This window comes from Gopherus evgoodei, chromosome 8, assembly GCF_007399415.2.
Source record: "Gopherus evgoodei ecotype Sinaloan lineage chromosome 8, rGopEvg1_v1.p, whole genome shotgun sequence".
NCBI classification, from domain to species: domain Eukaryota; kingdom Metazoa; phylum Chordata; order Testudines; family Testudinidae; genus Gopherus; species Gopherus evgoodei.
The window spans coordinates 55,107,100-55,113,099 of record NC_044329.1 but is presented as its reverse complement, the minus strand read 5'-3'; positions in this window follow the sequence as shown (position 1 = coordinate 55,113,099).

Below are 6,000 nucleotides of genomic sequence, written 5' to 3'. Positions count from 1 at the left end.
TGGGATTGGATGATTATATAGAACTCAGTATCCAGAGTTACAATAGTTAATGCCATTTAAAGAGAATTTTGGGAGGGTATAAAACTGCATGTTTCAGGGCTTGAGCAAATCTCTATTAGGAATGGGAGGAGACTTCTCTAGGGATAGATATCCCATAACTGCCCACTGAGAGAGTTCTTACATCTTCCTCTGAAGCAGCTGTCAGAGACAGGATATTGAACTAGATGGACCACGAGTTTGATCTAATATGGCAAGTCATATATTACTGTGTGTGACACCCTGGCACCCCAATATTCACCACTGTCATGTAATTAGGACATGTTTTGTACAAAGTATGCCTTATGAGGTATCATTCTAAAAGTCTTGATCTGTTAGACAATAATATCTCATTGGATTGTATATGCTATCATTGCATGTGAAGTTATGAAGTTTGGCTATGTATGTGTTACTGAAACATGTTGTGAGGCTGAAAACACCCACAAGCAGCCTTTCTGATACAACAGTAAAAAGGCCAAACAATGTTAATGGCTTATTGAGGAAATGCGCACAAACACAAAGATAACCCCAGGAACTGTGTACAATAGAAACCTCTCAGAGATAGCACTACACAATGGGAACTGCTTGACCCAGGTCACAGCAAAAGAGTTTTCCAGCAAGTGGGAAGAAGATATAAAAGGAGGACAATGACAGCATGAGGGTGCCTCATTCTCCGTACAACACACCTGGAAACATCTGAGGAATAAAGATGGAACAGGGGGGAAAAGTGATGGTCCCAGACTAGAGAGATTTCTAGCCTCTGTATGAAAGCTGGGAAACCCAAGCTGCAAAGCCAAGACAGCTTGTGCCTTAAGAATCTGCCAGCCTGTTTATCACCCAGGGTGAGAATTTGCTAATTCATATCCCACCTATCTAGTATTGTTAAGCTCAGTTTGCGGATTTGTTTATTTACTAGGTAATCTGCTTTGATCTGTTTGCTATCACTTATAATCACTTAAAATCTATCCTTTTGTAGTTAATAAACTTATTTTATATTTTAATCCAAACCAGTGTGCATTTGACTACGGCGCCTGGGGAAAATCTCAGCTTGGTTACCACAAGTGTGCATGATCCTCTTCACATTGAGGGAAATTTTTTTTGACCGTTTTCGCTGTAATGTTTCAATTTTCTTTGAAAATCCAAAAACTGAAAACGGCCTCTTTTTTTGGTAAAAATCTTGATTTTTGAACCAGAAAGTGAACATTTTCACTGGAAACCAAAATACATTTAGCTTTTAATTAAAAATAATGCCTTTTTTTCTCCCAGAAAATAAAAATTCCCGAGTAAAACAATTATTTTTTTCCAACCATCTCCAGCAATGGGCAGTGTTATAAGAGACGACACTGCCAAAGCTGCAATGGGGCCTTGTCCAGCAAAGAAAATGAGGGCAGGTCTACACCAAAAACACTGCATGGGCACAGCTGCACCAATGCAGCTGCGCTTCTATAGCACTTAACTGAGACGCTTGTAGGCCAATGGGAGAGAGCTCTCCCCTTGGCGCAGTAGTTATGTCAATGGGAGAAGCTCTCCCGCCAACATAGTGCTTTCTACATGGGGAGTTAAGGTCAGTATCATTGTGTCGCTCAGGGGTATGAATTTTTCACACCCAAGCCAATGTAGTTATACCAATATAGGTCTGTAGTGTAAACCTAGCCTGAGACTCTCAGCCACATCCTCATTATTGAACAATGTAGAAGGACAGAGGCATTTCCAAGACAGACTGAACCATATTTGAAACCAAGAGGAGACTATTTTACTAAGAAAGTCACTTTGGGCAATAGATTCCCTGGCCTGATTCCCTCCTCCCCTGTCTTGGTGTGACTCATTCAGTGTAGAAGAGCCTGCTCCAAAGCCTAGTGAAGTCAGTAGAAAGACACCCATTGACTTCAATGGGCTTTAGATTGGGCCTCCTTCCTCTACTGATCTTACCAAAAGGCTCCTGATAACATGTTCTTTCTTGAAATCCCTGCTTTTGGCAGCCTCTGCTAGCACTGCCCATCTCCCCAAGTGGAGAGGAGTCTCAGTGTGGTATTGATCCAGCCCATCTCAGGCTGCAGGCATGCCATGCCAGCTCTTCTCCTCCTTCTCTCCCTCCCCCCAAACCCAGTTTTTGGTATGTTCTTTCCCCACTGGCTTTTGATTGCTGTTACCATCTTCCTCTTCCCACTCCTAACCCCTCCTAGGCAAAGGTGGACTGCAATGGCCCTGCATTGTGTAGCATGGAACACACAATGGTTTCAGAACACACATGTCCAGAGGAAGGAGGAGCAGAGAGTTACAGAAGCTTTAAGGAAATAAAGAGTGGAAAGTTACAGAAGCTACAAAAGAGAGACTTCTTGTCATAAACAGATGGTTAAGGGTTAATGTCGCTTTTTCCTGTAAACGGTTAACTAGCAGTAAACCTGGAACACCTGACCAGAGGACCAATCAGGAGACAAGATACTTTCAAATCTCAGTGGAGGGAAGCCTTTGTTTGTGCTTTCTGAGTTTTCCTTTGTTCTCTCTGGGTTCTGAGAGTGACCAGACATGTAAGCAGATATCTCCAAGTTTCTGAAACAGCCTCTTCTGTTCAATTTAGTAAGTACTGGTTAGAAAGGCAGTTTAGTCTTTTAATTGTTTTCTTATTTTGCAAATGTGCATTTTGCTGAAAGAATTGTATCTCTGTTTGCTGCAACTTATATTTGTGCTGGGGAGAGGATTCTCTCTAGTGTCTATAAGCTGAAAGACTCTGTAACATTTTCCATCTTGATTTTACAGAGACAATTTTTACTTTTTCCTTTCTTTTATTAAAAGTTTTCCTTTTTAAGAACCTGATTTTTTTTTATTCTTGTGTGAGACCCAAGGGGAGGGAGTCTGCACTCACCAGGGAATTGGTGGGAGAAAGGAGAGAAGGAGGGAGGAAAAACCTGATTTCTCTTTGTGTTAGTATCACTGTCTCTCTCTCGGGGAGAGTCTGGGAGGGGGAGTGAAGAAGGGGGGAGAAGGTGGATTTCCTCTCTGTTTTAAGATTCAAGGAGTTGGATCACAGCAATCTCCTAGTGTAACCCAGGGAAGGGGGGATCTGGGAGGAAGAGAAGAGGGGAATGGTTTATTTCCCTTTGTTTTGAGACCCAAGGGGCTTTGGGTCTTGGGGCCCCCAGGGAAGGGTTTGGGGGCCAGAAAGTGCCCCAAAACACTATATTTTTGGGTGGTGGAAGCTCTACCATTTCTAAGCTAGTAATTAAGCTTAGGGGGGTACCTGCATGAACCCCATCTTTTTGATGCTAAGGTTCAGAGTGGAGGTTCATACTTTGACACCTCTGCCCCAATGGAGTGGTAAATTGGAGGCCGATGCTTTGAAAATATGAAAAGATATGCCCAGAGAGCTTTATCATCCAGACCATTTGCATTCTCTTGTGTAGCTTTTCAAGCCCTTAGCCCCTTTAATTATGATCCCAGGACTTGGTCTCTTGAAGACTGTTTCCATCTGTGAATTTGCAGATGGGTTGTGGTGGGGAAAGGAAATTCCATCAGGCCTCGTTAGAAGACACTCTGTTCCAGTCCTGGAGAACCCACAGTGATGGCGGCCATAAGCATTGCCCCCAGCTGCTGTCAGATCCAGTCGCTAATGCAGCTGGGGATTCCATTCCCTGTCTAACTGTGCTGGGGAAGCCGACTCAGCTCCTGAGCCTTATGAGAAAGCCAGTTGGGTGATACATTTCCCAATCCAATGGCCGAAAGACAAAATGTAAATCTTGGGGGCTTCTGAGGGCAGTAACCTCATGCAGAAACCTTTCACCTCCAGCAACCCGGGTTTAAACGTGCCCTGAATTTCCACAGTGCATGGAGGTTGGTGGCCCCAGCTAACTTCTGATGGGGACACTATCAAAGTACAAGCTGTATATGGAAAAAGCTCCTTGATTGTGGGTTAACAACAGCACCTTAGATTATGATTGCTATCAAAACTGAAAGAATTAAAATCCCTAGTGTCCCTTTTATCATATCTGTTCTTTGTTTACTCCCTGCCCTTCACTCAGCTTGGGCACTGAATTAAATAAGTTAATTATTTACACAGCATCCAAAACACGCTTGGCCCTTTATTGACAAACAAAAGCCAAAGTTTCTGCCTCAAGCACTTAGGCTAAGAATTTAAAAAGCTGCTCAAAATTTTTGGAAACCAAATTTCCATTAACTGGGCACCCAAATCCAGGAGGCAGCTGTGAAAATCTCAGATTTACAGGGTAAATAAAGACACTTTATTTCTCTGAAAATGCTGAAAAAAGGCAGGGACAGGAGATGCAATTACAAGAAGATAAAGATAAACATTTTTTGACAATTTTTTTTCACTGAAAAAAAGCATTTTTCAGGGCCCCAAAACATTCATTGAATTCAGGTTGAATTGCTTTCATTGAACAAATATTTTTTTTAAAAAAATGAGTTGAAACATTTTGTTTGAACCATTTCGTTCTGAAACATTTCATTTAAAATCAAAATATTTTGATGTTTTGAAATACATTTTGGTCAATATTTAAAAAAAAATGAAAACCACCACAAACAGCTAACTCATCATAAAAAACGTGGGTGAATTATTTCAAGTCAACAGGAAACATTTCAGTTGATTCAAAGTGAAATTTCTTCAAGTTTTCAATTTGATGAAAACTTTTAGGAAAATCCGATTTCGATTTGAATCAAATTGGAACTTTTTCAAAACTTTCAGTTTGGGCTTCTGAGCAGAAAAATCCATTATTTTCTCAGCCCTCTGTATGAGAATGAGAGTTGGTTTTGGTGGCTCTGAATATGTCTTGGCAGTTTATTATTTTTACTAGACTGGTCAATTTCACATTCAGATTCTTAGGCACTAGTTGTGTGGGTTTCCCAACACAGCAGGGAAATCTTTAAATACTAAAACAATATTTTGCCATTTAATCATTTTTTTAAAAGTGATGAAAATGTTTGGTTTTATACTAGGTTTTGTAATTCCTTTTTAAAAACACAACCTAATCTTGAGACCCACACAGCTTGGAAGTGTTCTTTTAACATTTGTCAATAGATACACCACCACATGTCATCTCTGTCTCTGCCAGGAGAGGCCCAGGAACTGCTGCTCATGACTGCATCGGAAAACCTGGTGGGGGGATCAGGACTGGAATAGCAGAGGGTGTTGCAGGTCATGAATGAAGGGCATGTTGAATGGCATGTGGAGAAAGCTTTGCATAACACCTGGACATGCTCTGCCTGGTCCCTGATGTGCACAAGTGTAAAATCCTCCAAATCCCCTCCCCTTGTTAAATGCCATTCATCAGCCTGTTTGTTTTTATTGCCTCCCTCCACCAAGATGACTTCTTTATCTTTTCTCTTCAAGCTGTTTCTTTGAATGAGTCAGGTGCTGGGACATATTTTTGGAAGCCCCTGAGTCATTCTGTTCAAATGAAAACTGTGTCCTTTGTGCTTCTCAGAAGCTTTGCTCATTCTCGCTTGTTTGTAGCCCATGAGCTGGCTTTATAAGGTACTATGCCTCGCTGAAACAGCAAAAGATCTCCCCACATGAAACCGCATTCATCAGTGAGCAGTTGGCTTTTCCCTTCATTGGACTGGCTAATCAAATAGACTGGCTGCTGAGCTCTGACTGTATTCTCTCTGTTTGTTTCATCACACTGCCCGTTTATTTCAGCTTGGAAGCAATGTTTGGCCATTGTGGAAGTCAGGTAATAGAACTGCTGTATGATTTTTAAACAATCATCCCCTTGTTTTCTCTGGGCGAGTATGAATTAGGTGTCCCTGACTTCCCCCCATTTCCAACAAACTGCTTTGATCAGGGGTTCCTAGTACCGCCTCCATCACTAGGATCCCAGCTGACATCCTTCAGTAATTTCTCTTTCCTCACTCCGTCCTGAGGCCGAGACCCTCAGTGGGGGAGAAATGCTGAGGCTCAGATCAGCTTTCCACACTAATTGTACAACATCTGGCATGCAGATCCAACCTCTG